The 18594-nt window shown below is 38.7% G+C and overlaps 2 long non-coding RNA genes across 2 annotated transcripts; both read right to left on the reverse strand.

Annotated features, from left to right (window-relative positions):
• Positions 1-1652: 1652 nt before the first annotated feature.
• On the reverse strand, positions 1653-17098 carry LOC120053057. Its single transcript, XR_005477435.1, has 2 exons — positions 17026-17098; positions 1653-2361 (listed from the first exon to the last, which is right to left on the reverse strand). It is a non-coding gene; the product is annotated as an uncharacterized LOC120053057 (long non-coding RNA).
• On the reverse strand, positions 6098-6821 carry LOC120053058. The gene is made up of 3 exons (XR_005477436.1): positions 6570-6821; positions 6248-6364; positions 6098-6144 (listed from the first exon to the last, which is right to left on the reverse strand). It is a non-coding gene; the product is annotated as an uncharacterized LOC120053058 (long non-coding RNA).
• Positions 17099-18594: the final 1496 nt, after the last annotated feature.

Below are 18594 nucleotides of genomic sequence, written 5' to 3' on the forward strand. Positions count from 1 at the left end.
TCTCCCTCAGTAACTGGTCTCTCCCTCAGTAACTGGTCTCTCTCCCTCAGTAACTCGTCTCTGCCTCAGTAACTGGTCTCTCTGCCTCAGTAACTGGTCTCTCTGCCTCAGTAACTGGTCTCTCTGCCTCAGTAACTGGTCTCTCTGCCTCAGTAACTGGTCTCTCTGCCTCAGTAACTGGTCTCTCTGCCTCAGTAACTGGTCTCTCTCCCTCAGTAACTGGACTCTCTGCTTCAGTAACTGGTCTCTCTCCCTCAGTAACTGATCTCTCTCCTTCAGCAACTGGTCTCTGTCTGTAAACAGGTCAGTGATACCACTACTGGTATCTGGCTGGTCTCTGTCATGTGCCAGGCCAGTGGTGTTGTAACAGGCCTCTATTTGGTCTCTTTCTTATGTGGAGCCGGCTAAAATAACACATATGGAGTCAGATGTTTTCCCTAGACGCTGATCTTGGGTCAATTTTGCTTTTCCCCCTGCTAAATGGTTAAGGTTAGAATTGGGGGAGGAGAAGTTGATCCTAGATCTCAGTTCTCTATTGACGTTGTCTACAGTTTTTATGTTTGTTTCAATCTACAGTTCCCACTAGCTATGTAACGTCAAGTCTCATCTGTATCTGGTCTCTTGTGATACTTGCTGTAGTGAGATAATGAAATACAATTTATGTTCCAAATTGCACCCTATTCCTGGCAGCCTATTCTGGTCAAAAGTAGTGTACTAAATAGAAATAAGGTGCCATTTAGGACACAGAACTCACTCACAGAAAGCCAGTCTCAGGGAGATGTTGAGAATGACTTGTAGAACACACAGCACTCCTAAACACACAGCAGCCAGCCTGTAGAGTCTTGTTCTTCCATCTGCAGAGGAACACGCACGGACACACACTAACACACCGACCTACACGCACGCGCGCACACACACTCAACTTACATCACTAACGATGACAACTGAACCAAGTGCAAATCAAAACTAGACGTTGAACTGATGTCTGTACCCAGTGGGATGATTTTACCAACTGAGACACAGAAGAAAATCTGTCAAAACTTCACTAGTGTTGTTTTATTATATGGTATTAGTGTTTGTCTAGTTATGTGTGTGTGTGTCACAGGAGGTTGGTGGCACCTTCATTGGGGAGGACGTGCTTGTGTTAATGACTGGAGCAGAATAGGTGGACAACACCAGAATGAAGGGTTGGATCATAAATAACCTTCCAAAAACATTAAAAAGAGGAAGAAAGATGTCAGGAACAGAATGAACAAGGGATGGAGAGGACGTTATACACAACAGTCTGGTCTTTAAGGGTGCGTCCCAAATGGCATCCTATTTCCCTATGTAGTGCACTATATAGAGAATAGGGTGCCATTAAGGACACATTTCAGGTCTGTTTCTTATTGGTGGATAGAGCCTTGACACATCCTGTCACCTGCTGTGGTCCACAGACAGAGAACAGAGAGGGAGAGGGTGGAGACCCCATTAGACACCATGATGAGTGTGTAGCAGACAGGTCCTCTGGTGCTTGGTGTTGCCATTGGTTACCTACACGTTGTCCCTTGTACAGTGAAGGTTGTGAGTCATTCTCACCTATCATTAGCATTGTTTTTGTTTGTGTGTGAGTGTGCCCTCTCAGTATCCAATCAGGAAGCTGGTATACCTTGTTAAAGACAATTGTTCCTTTTTTTTCTCAAAAGTGACTTTGTTATTCATATCATTAAAGTGATAAGCATTGGTTAATAATTGGTCCCAATTTTATTTTACTAAGCATAAGTCTATGGTAAATCACATGACATGTTTCTAATAAAAATAAAGAATAATCATTTTACAGAGGACAGTACGTCTACATACTCTCCTCTAAATCTAAACACAACAATCATTTGTCTTATTGTTTCTCTCTTCCTCATTCTCTTAAGTTTCTTCCTCAACCTCTATGTCTCTCTCTGACGCTAAGGCTCTATCTCAATTAGTCTTTCCTAGATTCCTCTCCTCCTATCTCCTATCCTCCTTTCAACCCTATTAGAGGAGAAGGTCCAAGGTCCCTCCCCTAAGATTCTATTCTCCAATGTGTTTTGATAAGTCTGTAATATCATTATTTCACCTCTATGGTGAGTTCATCTGTCACTTTAACCACTAGGTGGAATCATCACTTAACCATTCAGGACCTTATCCAACCATTAGAGGGAGAGAGAAAGAGAGACAGAGATAATGTTTGTTACTGTGGGTTATTGTTACACCACTTTCTCACAGATCCAGTTATGATATTTGTCACATTTGTCATCATTCCATGTCTGTACAGGGTCATCTTGTCCATAGTATATCTCAACACAGTCCTCTTGCCCACTATTATCAGGCTGTCCTGTCCCCCAGTACCTAAACAACACAGAGAACCAGACAGTCAGACACTGTGGTACAAACATCCTCCTCAATTATACACATAGTCCTATGTTTTACAAACACACTCTGTAAGATGATCATACCATTATCAAGAATGGACCATCAACACATTTAGTTTACATTTTCACATGTAAATATTACCTGGTTTCTATAATACATCTATAGTTCTCTTCAATGACATTCATGAGTGGAAACATACCTTTTTATTGAACATGATTGGAAGCAATATATCTTTGTTGTTTTTTATCTCCATATCACAAGGTAAAATGGTCAAATCTCTCACCCTGTGGTTAGTGGGGTGTCGTCCACCCACTTCCAGGTCCCCTCAGTTACAGAGTCAGTCAGACCAATCCAGGCTCTCAGGTGGAGGTTGAAGACAAGTGTATGTTGTCGAGAAAGATGAAGATTATGTCACAATTGATAATTTTTAAAATACTGCACACATATTAGTGTACTGATGAAAAGTATACTTGCTCCACCTCTCTCTCTCTCTCTCTCTCCCTCTCTCATTTATGATCACCAGGTCTGCTCCTCTCTCCAGACAACCTGGGAGGAGAGCAGACAGGACTTTCTCCTCAGTAGAGAGGAAGTACAAACTGGAGTCAAAGTATCTCCATCCCTCCTGACAATGCTGCTCTGTTGAAGAGCAAAGGTGAACACATTGAGAAACTTAGTCAGTATCTTTATACTCATAAACCCATTGATATATAATTATTGTTGATTTATCTTCTAATTTATCAGAGTTTATATCTCAAAAAGCTTTGCCTGAATATGGCCTTTCTCTTCAGTCAGGTTGTTGTATCTGGTCTGTAGCTGGTCTCTCTCTTCAGTCAGGTTGTTGTATCTGGTCTGTAGCTGGTCTCCCTCTTCAGTCAGGTTGTTGTATCTGGTCTGTAACTGGTCTCTCTCTTCAGTCAGGTTGTTGTATCTGGTCTGTAGCTGGTCTCCCTCTTCAGTCAGGTTGTTGTATCTGGTCTGTAGCTGGTCTCTCTCTTCAGTCAGGATGTTGTATCTGGTCTGTAGCTGGTCTCTCTCTTCAGTCAGGTTGTTGTATCTGGTCTGTAGTTGGTCTCTCTCTTCAGTCAGGTTGTTGTATCTGGTCTGTAACTGGTCTCTCTCTTCAGTCAGGTTGTTGTATTTGGTCTGTAACTGGTCTCTCTTCAGTCAGGTTGTTGTATCTGGTCTGTAACTGGTCTCTCTCTTCAGTCAGGTTGTTGTACTTGGTCTGTAACTGGTCTCTCTCTTTAGTCAGGTTGTTGTATCTGGTCTGTAACTGGTCTCTCTCTGCAGTTGCGTTAGTCTTATAAAAGGAAAAATTCTGTGACAAGTTGTTCCTTTTTATTCTCAGAATCTTTGATGGCTCTGTTATCTATAAAGTATAAACACATAGTTACTAGCTGAACTCCAGGTAAATAGGCCTAGTAACCTATACTTCTTACAATTAGGTGATAAGCAATGAACTTGGACACAAACTCACAGTAGACAGACAGGCCTATGATCCCAGCCAGTAGGAGAACACACAGCAGCCCCAGACACACTGCAGCAACTAGGAAGGGTCTCTTCTCTGAGCTATCAGGCTCTGTGGACACATACAATATAGTGTTATGTTTTGTGAGTGTGTGTTTTACCTGAGTGCTGGTCTCCTGGTCCATTATTAGGAGCAGTGTCTGCTGTCTCTTCTCTCTTGGTGCTGGTCTCACCGTCTCTCAGGGTGTCTGCACTGACGTAGATATCCACAATCCTCTCCTCCATCTCACCTCTGTTAAACTTGACCTTCTTGTTCATATCTGGTTCAGTATAGATGACATTTGACATCTTTAACAATGCCTGGGTCTTTCTATGTAGGTCTACTGCAGGGGTGAAAAGCTGATATCAACTTTGGATTGGACAATTACATGACATCTTCTCAAGAGCAATTCCTGAGGGTGACACCAAAAGTAGTGCTGTAACACATACCCTACGTTTTAATATGTTAAATGTAAAATGTTACATGTATATTGAGGAACCATAATTACTACAACTGGATAATTGATAGGTACAGTAGTTAACTGAAGGGTTGTCCCAACTTGTTCAAATGTTTAAATCATTATAATACTACTAATAATAATAGTTATAGCAGTGTTCCTTATCAGTCCAGTATGTAGGCAGGTATTTGTATTTACAACCAGCAATACCAAGAAAGGCCAGTAGGTGGCAATGGTACTGTAGACTGTGTATTGGTGCAGTTTTCAGAAATACAATGAACATGGTGTGATCTCATCTAAAATAATCTCTATTGAGAACCATCACAAAGTTGGTCTCCGTATTGAATTGACCTTTTTATTTTACTTTTTTATTTATATAGTCATTAAATATGTGCCACAGTCTACTACAATAGCTTTACATGAACAAAAAGCTCAAAATGAGTACAGTTCTAAAAGCAAAATAACTACTTCAATGAAAAACCCAAATAAATCAACCAAAATATCCTTCAAAAATACTTATTGTTCAGTCAGTGTCTCAACTCTTCAAACAGCAGCTATGGACAAGTATGTCACACAATGTATGTAATTTTAAATACAATAACATTAAATAAATAATTAGTAAGTGTAATGTCATGTACTAAAAACTACTAAACAAAAGCACAAATATCATAATATACACCAGGGGTTCTCAAACAGGGGTCCGTGGACCAAAAGGGGTCCCTGGTGTAATTGCAAAGGGTCGGTGAAATAAAAAAGTGTAATGAACATATTCAGAACCACAAGGATTCCAGTAACTTTACATATAATATAGAGGGGTTGGAGGTCCCTGACGACCACTCAAAACCTTGCCTCAAAATATGCAGGGGTTCCAGTACCCAAAAAAGGTTGAGAACCACTGCTAAACACACTACTGAACAAAATAAACAAACATATGTTTCTAGGTTTCAAAGGATCTTTAATGGTCTCGTTGCAAAAGATAAATCATTTCTACTGTTTACCCCACGCGCTGGATAACTGGGCACTGATTGGATTTAGCTGGTGTGCTGTTACATCTACAAAGTGGCGGTGGGTTTGGCAGTTTTGATGTGCTGTGAATTTTACAATGGCTTTTCTCCAGGTCCTAAATCCTGCACTAATGAAGGCAACATCCGCTCTTTGGCCAAAAGATGTCTGGCTTGAAAACCCTTGACTACAGTGAAAACACAACACTCCTTTTATTGATGGATTATAATGTAGCCAGGGGAAACCGCAAAACCATCTCTCTTGAAACCTCAACACTCTGTAGGCAAGAATTTGTGGTTCTATAAATTGTGCGTGTGGCTGATATGGTTTTGTGCCATCGCTGAGGTAACTGGACAATGCTGTGCCACTGTCCCTTATACTGGTGCTGCTGGCAACAAGGGTGACACCTGGTCCTGCCGTGGCTGTGACACTGTCCTCTGAAGTCTCTCTCCGTGGCTCTTTCCCTTTCACCACCCTCACTGCCTCACAGTCTGTCTCCTGGAAAATAAATAAGGTGCCATACTCCTAACTACTGGTACCCAAAACTACACAATTAATCACAACAACAATACCATTGCCTTTAACATATCTTAGTTCAGTCACCAGTTTAAGTTGAGAGTGGGGGTATCCATGGCATTTTCCAATTATGTCCCAATTTTACAAGTCTTAATAAAAAGAGAGAACCTTTCAGAATGTTGCCAAACAAAGACTCAACAAACTTACCTGAGACTCCCCGTCTCTGCCAGTCTGTCCCTAGCTCTGCTGTCTGTGTGCCATCTGTTGCCTGCTCTGCCTAATGACATCATTATGAAACATTTACATTATCATTTCACTTCTTTCAAATGATTATTTTATCAACTAGTCTTTGAGATATTAGGCTAGTAGGGGGTTCTTACTTTGCGTTTTGGTGTACTGAAAAATACTCTTGATGTCCGTCTTTTTTCTGCCATTTTTCTACCTGGCTGGCTGGCTACACACGCACAGTGTGCAGGTTATTTACAGTAGGAGATGGGCTTCTATCATCTTCTATCATTCTAGATGTTCTTCTACCATCTATCATTCTAGATGGGCTTCTATCATTCTAGATGTTCTTCTACCATCTATCATTCTAGATGGGCTTCTATCATTCTAGATGTTCTTCTACCATCTATCATTCTAGATGGGCTTCTATCATTCTAGATGTTCTTCTACCATCTATCATTCTAGATGTTCTTCTACCATCTATCATTCTAGATGGCTTCGATCTAAAAGGAAGCTAGCTAGTCAGCTAGCAAATGTGAAACGGATTGCAGTGACAAGGGTTGACAGCTGTATGAGTTCACCATTTACACAACGTATGCTGCAACCTTTTGTAATTTTAATATAGTTTATGTTTTATATTGGCTGGCTTCCAACAATAGCTGAATTTGCAGAGCTAGCGAGCACCAATTCTGTTTCTGTGGTGTTTGCTATAATCTTTGCTATCGTCAGTTTACTCCAAGATCGGCACACATGTGCTTCAAAGACCCCCAGCAACAATTTAGCTTTTGCAACGAGACCATTAAAGATATTTAAGACAATGGTATAAGAGAGTGTAGTTCTGTTCAGTTTATCGCTAACCTTATCGCAGGGACTTTGAAGCACTACAGCTGCATGCTGATGTTGGAATAAACTGACGATAGCAAAGATCCACCTTTGACGACGCCACATACATGGAATAGGTTCTAGCTAGCTTGTTAGCTAATGTTTGCACGCTAGCTCTGCAAATGTAGCTATTGTGTGTGTGTGAACCCTGCCAAAATAAAACAACATCGCTATGGTGCGATTGACTGGATCACCCTCACGTTAGTTACGTGCATTGAGGGCCTTTCAGATGGTGGACACGAACCCTCTGTTACCTTGCCAGCTAAGGAACACTACATTGCATTGCTAGCTTCTCTCATTGACTCAAATTCAAATAGCTGCAAAAACTGGTTGATGTTACTGTAGCTAGCTAGCAAACATAAGTTAACCGCTAGCTAACATAGAGAGTGATCTGTAAGTTAATGCAGCGAAAATGAAGACTGGTGACGGTTATAAATGTGTCTTCTTGTATTGAGTGGTAAAAGAAATGTCTAACATATCCTTTGTTTGAACTACTTACTGGAGGTCAGCCACCAACAACAGACTATGTCAGAATCCCACACATGCACAGTACCTGCATCATGTGACACTGCTGGGTGGTGGGAGGCAGTGGATCAAACCATTGTGAGGCAAAGAGCGGGGGTGTCGCAATCTTTTGAAACTTAAAAACACACTATTAAGTGTCTATAATCAGCACAAGTGCTTTCATTGCGTATTATTAATATTATTGATATTACATAGCTATGTTTACAGTGATATATTGGGGGATGGGATTTCCGCCGATGGTCTACTGTACATTAAGTCTCTTGTTCTAGAATTAATGTGGTGGTCTTCCAACATGGCAGCCTTGAGGCAAGGTAGGTCAACTGCAGGCCCTCTATACGTTAAATTTATGCTTCTAGTGATATCTCTGTCTCTGAGTTATCTGTGGGTCTCTGTCTGTGTGACAGCTGTAGGTATTAACTCTAGGGAAGTATCAGCAAAATGACACGGGTAGTTGTGGCTATGCTAATACAAAAAATGGAACAAGTTTTCAAACATGTGTGCATACTTGTGTGCGTGCTTGTGTGCGTGTGAGAGATACAATGGTTATTGTTAAAGCATTTTCTGCGGCACAATATAAATTATTCCATTTCTCTACATGGTCATCTTGTCCAGAGTATATCTCAACACAGTCCTCCTGCCCAGGGAACAGGACTTGCTATTTGTGATGATGGACAGGACACTATCATACCAGGAAGATATAGATCATAGAGGGGAAGTGGACAACAAAGGCTAGTTGTTAACATATATTAAATATCATATGTAACAGCCCCAAGATAATTCAGGGAGTTTCCAGAACTCCCCCTTCCTTTCTGCTGATCTGGACCCTCTGTTTACTCCCAAATATACATCAACATGTTCAGGAGGTCCAGGACTACAAACATGGGTCATTATAATGTCCATACAATAGATTTGACAGTACAAACTGCTCCAAGTGGATATTGAGGGTGGGTAGTCTTAAACCAGTGAGGATGAGATTTTGAGTGACAGCTGTTTGAACGACTGAAAATATCCACTTCACTCTTTTGGGACCGTTATATGGGAACAGCAGTCAGATATGAGCATTTGATATTGTATGTGACTTGACAACAAAGACTGATGGTCAAAGATGATTAAGTAACATCCTTTGAGATCCTTTTATATCTCTACTGCACTCATTGATTAGTGATACAGTCAACTCCTATACAGTGTATGTAATGGTGGTTTGGTACTGTTGAGAATGTTATCACCAGGCCTAAACTGGAGCATTTAAATATCTGTAGAATACATTTGAATTGAACATTATTTGTATGCACTAAGTCAAGTGTACTAACTTTATGTTGCCTCTGATGATATGTCAAACATAACTACTGGTACACAGGAAGCTACAAACAGGAAATAAGTAGGACTTTTATTAATATGATACAACAAACAAATACAACAATAGGTGCATTTGAATGCTTGTGTGTACCTCCATGCATGTGTGCGTGCGTGCGTGTGCGTGTGTGTGTGTGTGTGTGAAAATGTGTGTAAGTGTGATAGAGAGAGAGTCTGTGTGTGTGTGTGTGTGTGTGTGTGTGTGTGTGTGTGTGTGTGTGTGTGTGTGTGTGTGTGTGTGTGTGTGTGTGTGTGAGAGAGAGAGCAAGAGAGAGTATGAAGAACAAAGTTGTGTACACTATAAACTGCTGTATGTGTTATAGTATGTTGTCATGGTGATGTTAAAACACTTTCTCACAAATCCAGTTGAGTTTCCTGTCACATGACATGTCATTCCATGCCTTAAGTGGAGTCCAATCTTTATGTATCTCAACACAGTCCTCTTCCCCAGTAGGATCTTCACTATCAGGCTGCTTGTCATTCCAGTACCTACAGGGTTAACAACAGTCAGATATCATGGTTAATACCAGTACCTACAGGGTTAACAACAGTCAGATATCATGGTTAATACCAGCACCTACAGGGTTAAAAACAGTCAGATATCATGGTTAATACCAGTACCTACAGGGTTAAAAACAGTCATTATATCATGGTTAATACCAGTACCTACAGGGTTAATAACAGTCAGATAGCATGGTTAATACCAGTACCAACAGGGTTAAAAACACTCAGATATCATGGTTAATAGCAGTACCTACAGGGTTAAAAACAGTCATTATATCATGGTTAATACCAGTACCTACAGGGTTATAAACAGTCAGATATCATGGTTAATACCAGCACTTACAGGCATAAAAACAGTCAGATATCATGGTTAATACCAGTAGCTACAGGGTTAAAAACAGTCAGATATCATGGTTAATAACAGTACCTACAGGGTTAAAAACAGTCAGATATCATGGTTAATACCAGTACCTACAGGGTTAAAAACAGTCAGATATCATGGTTAATACCAGAACCTACAGGGTTAAAAACAGTCAGATATCATGGTTAATACCAGTACCTACAGGGTTAAAACAGTCAGATATCATGGTTAATACCAGCACCTACAGGGTTAAAAACAGTCAGATATCATGGTTAATACCAGTACCTACAGGGTTAACAACAGTCAGATATCATGGTTAATACCAGTACCTACAGGGTTAACAACAGTCAGATATCATGGTTAATACCAGAACCTACAGGGTTAAAAACAGTCAGATATCATGGTTAATACCAGTACCTACACGGTTAAAAACACTCAGATATCATGGTTAATACCAGTACCTACAGGGTTAAAAACAGTCAGATAGCATGGTTAATACCAGTACCTACAGGGTTAAAAACAGTCAGATATCATGTTTAATACCAGTACCTACAGGGTTAAAAACAGTCAGATATCATGGTTAATACCAGAACCTACAGGGTTAAAAACAGTCAGATATCATGGTTAATAACAGCACCTACAAGGTTAAAAACAGTCAGATATCATGGTTAATACCAGTACCTACAGGGTTAACAACAGTCAGATATCATGGTTAATACCAGTACCTACAGGGTTAACAACAGTCAGATATCATGGTTAATACCAGTACCTACAGGGTTAAAAACAGTCAGATATCATGGTTAATACCAGTACCTACAGGGTTAACAACAGTCAGATATCATGATTAATACCAGTACCTAAAAGGTTAAAAACAGTCAGATATCATGGTTAATACCAGTACCTACAGGGTTAAAAAAATTCATTATATCATGGTTAATACCAGCACTTACATGGATAAAAACAGTCAGATATCATGGTTAATACCAGTAGCTACAGGGTTAGAAACAGTCAGATATCATGATTAATACCAGTACCTACAGGGTTAAAAACACTCAGATATCAGGGTTAATACCAGTACCTACAGGGTTAAAAACACTCAGATATTATGGTTAATACCAGCACTTACATGGATAAAAACAGTCAGATAGCATGGTTAATACCAGTACTTACAGGGTTAAAAACACTCAGATATTATGGTTAATAGCACTACCTACAGGGTTAAAACAGTCAGATATCATGGTTAATACCAGTACCTACAGGGTTAAAAACACTCAGATATCATGGTTAATACCAGTACCTACAGGGTTAAAAACAGTCAGATAACATGGTTAATACCAGTACCTACAGGGTTAAAAACAGTCAGATATCATGTTTAATACCATTACCTACAGGGTTAAAAACAGTCAGATATCATGGTTAATACCAGTACCTACAGGGTTAAAAACAGTCAGATATCATGTTTAATACCATTACCTACAGGGTTAAAAACAGTCAGATATCATGGTTAATACCAGTACTTACAGGGTTAACAACAGTCAGATAGCATGGTTAATACCAGTACCTACAGGGTTAAAAACAGTCAGATATCATGGTTAATACCAGAACCTACAGGGTTAAAAACAGTCAGATATCATGGTTAATACCAGTACCTACAGGGTTAAAAACAGTCAGATAGCATGGTTAATACCAGTACTTACAGGGTAAAAACACTCAGATATTATGGTTAATAGTAGTACCTACAGGGTTAAAACAGTCAGATATCATGGTTAATACCAGTACCTACAGGGTTAAAACAGTCAGATAGCATATTTAATACCAGAACATACAGGGTTAAAAACAGACAGATATCATGGTTAATACCAGTACCTACAGGGTTAAAACAGTCAGATATCATGGTTAATACCAGTACCTACAGGGTTAACAACAGTCAGATATCATGGTTAATACCAGTACCTACAGGGTTAAAAACAGTCAGATATCATGGTTAATACCAGTACCTACAGGGTTAAAAACACTCAGATATCATGGTTAATACCAGTACCTACAGGGTTAAAAAAAGTCATTATATCATGGTTAATACCAGCACTTACATGGATAAAAACAGTCAGATATCATGGTTAGTACAAGTAGCTACAGGGTTAAAAACAGTCAGATATCATGATTAATACCAGTACCTAAAAGGTTAAAAACAGTCAGATATCATGGTTAATACCAGTACCTACAGGGTTAAAAAAATTCATTATATCATGGTTAATACCAGCACTTACATGGATAAAAACAGTCAGATATCATGGTTAATACCAGTACTTACAGTGTTAAAAACACTCAGATATTATGGTTAATAGCACTACCTACAGGGTTAAAACAGTCAGATATCATGGTTAATACCAGTACCTACAGGGTTAAAAACACTCAGATATCATGGTTAATACCAGTACCTACAGGGTTAAAAACAGTCAGATAGCATGGTTAATACCAGTACCTACAGGGTTAAAAACAGTCAGATATCATGTTTAATACCAGTACCTACAGGGTTAAAACCAGTCAGATATCATGGTTAATACCAGAACCTACAGGGTTAAAAACAGTCAGATATCATGGTTAATAACAGCACCTACAAGGTTAAAAACAGTCAGATATCATGGTTAATACCAGTACCTACAGGGTTAACAACAGTCAGATATCATGGTTAATACCAGTACCTACAGGGTTAACAACAGTCAGATATCATGGTTAATACCAGTACCTACAGGGTTAAAAACAGTCAGATATCATGATTAATACCAGTACCTAAAAGGTTAAAAACAGTCAGATATCATGGTTAATACCAGTACCTACAGGGTTAAAAAAATTCATTATATCATGGTTAATACCAGCACTTACATGGATAAAAACAGTCAGATATCATGGTTAATACCAGTAGCTACAGGGTTAAAAACAGTCAGATATCATGGTTAATACCAGTACCTACAGGGTTAAAAACACTCAGATATTATGGTTAATACCAGCACTTACATGGATAAAAACAGTCAGATATCATGGTTAATACCAGTACCTACAGGGTTAAAAACAGTCAGATATCATGTTTAATACCATTACCTACAGGGTTAAAAACAGTCAGATATCATGGTTAATACCAGTACCTACAGGGTTAACAACAGTCAGATATCATGGTTAATACCAGTACCTACAGGGTTAAAAACAGTCAGATATCATGGTTAATACCAGTACCTACAGGGTTAAAAACACTCAGATATCATGGTTAATACCAGTACCTACAGGGTTAAAAAAAGTCATTATATCATGGTTAATACCAGCACTTACATGGATAAAAACAGTCAGATATCATGGTTAGTACAAGTAGCTACAGGGTTAAAAACAGTCAGATATCATGATTAATACCAGTACCTAAAAGGTTAAAAACAGTCAGATATCATGGTTAATACCAGTACCTACAGGGTTAAAAAAATTCATTATATCATGGTTAATACCAGCACTTACATGGATAAAAACAGTCAGATATCATGGTTAATACCAGTACTTACAGGGTTAAAAACACTCAGATATTATGGTTAATAGCACTACCTACAGTGTTAAAACAGTCAGATATCATGGTTAATACCAGTACCTACGGGGTTAAAAACACTCAGATATCATGGTTAATTCCAGTACCTACAGGGTTAAAAACAGTCAGATAGCATGGTTAATACCAGTACCTACAGGGTTAAAAACAGTCAGATATCATGTTTAATACCAGTACCTACAGGGTTAAAAACAGTCAGATATCATGGTTAATACCAGAACCTACAGGGTTAAAAACAGTCAGATATCATGGTTAATAACAGCACCTACAAGGTTAAAAACAGTCAGATATCATGGTTAATACCAGTACCTACAGGGTTAACAACAGTCAGATATCATGGTTAATACCAGTACCTACAGGGTTAACAACAGTCAGATATCATGGTTAATACCAGTACCTACAGGGTTAAAAACAGTCAGATATCATGATTAATACCAGTACCTAAAAGGTTAAAAACAGTCAGATATCATGGTTAATACCAGTACCTACAGGGTTAAAAAAATTCATTATATCATGGTTAATACCAGCACTTACATGGATAAAAACAGTCAGATATCATGGTTAATACCAGTAGCTACAGGGTTAAAAACAGTCAGATATCATGATTAATACCAGTACCTACAGGGTTAAAAACACTCAGATATCAGGGTTAATACCAGTACCTACAGGGTTAAAAACACTCAGATATTATGGTTAATACCAGCACTTACATGGATAAAAACAGTCAGATAGCATGGTTAATACCAGTACTTACAGGGTTAAAAACACTCAGATATCATGGTTAATACCAGTACCTACAGGGTTAAAACAGTCAGATATCATGGTTAATACCAGTACCTACAGGGTTAAAAACAGTCAGATAACATGGTTAATACCAGTACCTACAGGGTTAAAAACAGTCAGATATCATGGTTAATACCAGTACCTACAGGGTTAAAAACACTCAGATATCATGGTTAATACCAGTACCTACAGGGTTAAAAACAGTCAGATAACATGGTTAATACCAGTACCTACAGGGTTAAAAACAGTCAGATATCATGTTTAATACCATTACCTACAGGGTTAAAAACAGTCAGATATCATGGTTAATACCAGTACCTACAGGGTTAAAAACAGTCAGATATCATGTTTAATACCATTACCTACAGGGTTAAAAACAGTCAGATATCATGGTTAATACCAGTACTTACAGGGTTAACAACAGTCAGATAGCATGGTTAATACCAGTACCTACAGGGTTAAAAACAGTCAGAAATATATGGTTAATACCAGTACCTACAGGGTTAATAACAGTCAGATAGCATGGTTAATACCAGAACCTACAGGGTTAAAAACAGTCAGATAGCATGGTTAATACCAGTACCTACAGGGTTAAAAACAGTCAGAAATATATGGTTAATACCAGTACCTACAGGGTTAATAACAGTCAGATAGCATGGTTAATACCAGAACCTACAGGGTTAAAAACAGTCAGATAGCATGGTTAATACCATTACCTACAGGGTTAACAACAGTCAGATATCATGGTTAATACCAGCACTTACATGGATAAAAACAGTCAGATATCATGGTTAATACCAGTAGCTACAGGGTTAAAAACAGTCAGATATCATGATTAATACCAGTACCTACAGGGTTAAAAACACTCAGATATCAGGGTTAATACCAGTACCTACAGGGTTTAAAACACTCAGATATTATGGTTAATACCAGCACTTACATGGATAAAAACAGTCAGATAGCATGGTTAATACCAGTACTTACAGGGTTAAAAACACTCAGATATTATGGTTAATAGCACTACCTACAGGGTTAAAACAGTCAGATATCATGGTTAATACCAGTACCTACAGGGTTAAAAACAGTCAGATATCATGTTTAATACCAGTACCTACAGGGTTAAAAACAGTCAGATAGCATGGTTAATACCAGTACCTACAGAGTTAAAAACAGTCAGAAATATATGGTTAATACCAGTACCTACAGGGTTAATAACAGTCAGATAGCATGGTTAATACCAGAACCTACAGGGTTAAAAACAGTCAGATAGCATGGTTAATACCATTACCTACAGGGTTAACAACAGTCAGATATCATGGTTAATACCAGCACTTACATGGATAAAAACAGTCAGATATCATGGTTAATACCAGTAGCTACAGGGTTAAAAACAGTCAGATATCATGATTAATACCAGTACCTACAGGGTTAAAAACACTCAGATATCAGGGTTAATACCAGTACCTACAGGGTTAAAAACACTCAGATATTATGGTTAATACCAGCACTTACATGGATAAAAACAGTCAGATAGCATGGTTAATACCAGTACTTACAGGGTTAAAAACACTCAGATATTATGGTTAATAGCACTACCTACAGGGTTAAAACAGTCAGATATCATGGTTAATACCAGTACCTACAGGGTTAAAAACAGTCAGATATCATGTTTAATACCAGTACCTACAGGTTTAAAAACAGTCAGATATCATGGTTAATACCAGAACCTACAGGGTTAAAAACAGTCAGATATCATGGTTAATACCAGTACCTACAGGGTTAAAAACAGTCAGATAGCATGGTTAATACCAGTACCTACAGGGTTAAAAACAGTCAGAAATATATGGTTAATACCAGTACCTACAGGGTTAATAACAGTCAGATATCATGGTTAATACCAGAACCTACAGGGTTAAAAACAGTCAGATAGCATGGTTAATACCATTACCTACAGGGTTAACAACAGTCAGATATCATGGTTAATACCAGTACCTACAGGGTTAAAAACAGTCAGATAGCATGGTTAATACCAGTACCTACAGGGTTAATAACAGTCAGATATCATGGTTAATACCAGTACCTACAGGGTTAATAACAGTCAGATATCATAGTTAATACCAGTAGCTACAGGGTTAAAAACAGTCAGATATAATGGTTAATACCAGCACCTACAGGGTTAATAACAGTCAGATATAATGGTTAATACCAGCACCTACAGGGTTAATAACAGTCAGATATCATAGTTAATACCAGAACCTACAGGGTTAAAAACAGTCAGATATCATGGTTAATACCAGTACCTACAGGGTTAAAAACAGTCAGATATCATGGTTAATACCAGTACCTACAGGGTTAAAACAGTCAGATATCATGGTTAATACCAGCACCTACAGGGTTAATAACAGTCAGATATCATGGTTAATACCAGCACCTACAGGGTTAATAACAGTCAGATATCATGGTTAATACCAGCACCTACAGGGTTAATAACAGTCATATATCATGGTTAATACCAGCACCTACAGGGTTAATAACAGTCAGATATCATAGTTAATACCAGCACCTACAGGGTTAATAACAGTCAGATATCATAGTTAATACCAGCACCTACAGGGTTAAAAACAGTCAGATATCATGGTTAATACCAGTACCTACAGGGTTAATAACAGTCAGATATCATAGTTAATACCAGCACCTACAGGGTTAAAAACAGTAAGATATCATAGTTAATACCAGCACCTACAGGGTTAAAAAGAGTCAGATATCATGGTTAATACCAGTACCTACAGGGTTAATAACAGTCAGACGTAATTTAGAACATCGCAATTCTAAATAATGTACAGACATGTTTCATAGTTAACTTTGTTGCCTGCCATCAATGACAATTACCTCTATAGAAAAAGGTTGATTGTTTTATTGATAGATTAGTTATCATCTCTCACCCTGTGGTCAGTGGGGTGCCGTCCACCCATTTCCAGGTCCCCTCAGTAACAGAGTCAGTCAGACCAATCCAGACACTCTTCTTGAGGTTGAAGAGAAACTCCTGTTGTTGAGAAAGATAAATATATATTAATGTTTGATCATTTCTAACTATCTCTCTCTCTTTCTCACTCCCACCTGTTCCTTATCACTGTTTATGATCACCAGGTCTGCTCCTCTCTCCAGACAGTCCTGTCTGCTCTTCTCCCAGGTTTTCTCAGTCGTCTCAGACAGGAAGTACCAACTGGATTCAAATTTCTGCCAGCCTTCAGGACAGGTTTGTTCTACAATAATATAACATGAATTTCCTTCAACTTATCACCCTGGATACTTAATGAAAGAACACAGACACACTATACAGTTTGTTGGATGAATGATAATTTGTTACTGTAGGTTTACTCACTGCAATTGGTAAGCCTCCCGCTAAGAAAATCTCTCTCAGTCTGTAGTTGGTCTCTTTCTTTAGTCAGGTTGTTGTAACTGGTCTGTAGCTGGTCTCTCTCTTTAGTCATGGTGATGTAAATTGTCTGTAGCTGGTCTCTCTCTTTAGTCAGGTTGTTGTAACTGGTCTGTAACTGGTCTCTCTCTGTAGTCAGGTTGTTGTTACTGGTCTGTAGCTGGTCTCTCTCTTTAGTCAGGTTGTTGTAACTGTTCTGTAGCTGGTCTCTCTCTGCAGATGAGTTCTTTGAGACGTTGCTGTCTGCAACAACAATAAAGACGAAGTTGCTTACTAAAATAGATCATATCAGAACTATTAAATCTGAATTATAAGAACTATTTAAATAGTGAACAAAAATATAAATGCAACATGTGTTGGTCCCATGTTGCATGAGATGAATTTAAAGATCCCAGAAATGTTCCATATGCACAAAAAAGATTATTTCTCTCAAATGTGTTTACATCCCTGTTCGTCAGCATTTATCCTTTGCCAAGATAGTCTATCCACCTAACAGGTGTGGCATATCAAGAAGCTGATTAAACAGCATGATCATTACACAGGTGCACCTTGTGCAGCAGAGAATAAAAGGCCTCTTTAAAATGTGTAGTTTTGCCACAGATGTCTCAAGTTTTGAGGGAACGTGCATCTGGCATGCTAACTGCAGGAATGTCCACCAGAGCCGTTGTCAGATAAATTAATGTTCATTTCTCTAACATAAGCTGACTCCAATGTTGTTTTAGAGAATTTGGCAGTACGTCCAACTGGCCTCACAACCGCAGATCACGTGTAACCACGCAAGCCCATGACCTCCACATCTGGCTTCTTCACCTGTTGGATCGTCTGAGGGAGGGTGCTGAGGAGTATTTCTGTCTGTAATAAAGCCCTTTTGTGGGGAAAAACTCATTCTGATTGGCTGGGCCTGGTTCCACAGTAGTTGGAATCTGGCTGCCAAGTGGGTGGACCTATGCCCTCCAAGGCTCACCCATGGCTGAACCTTTGCCAGTCATATGACATACATAGATTAGGGCCTAATGAATTTATTTCCATTGACTGATATGAACTGTAACTCAGTAAAATCTTAGAAATGTTTGCA

This window comes from Salvelinus namaycush, chromosome 8, assembly GCF_016432855.1.
Source record: "Salvelinus namaycush isolate Seneca chromosome 8, SaNama_1.0, whole genome shotgun sequence".
Classification (NCBI taxonomy): Eukaryota; Metazoa; Chordata; class Actinopteri; order Salmoniformes; family Salmonidae; genus Salvelinus; species Salvelinus namaycush.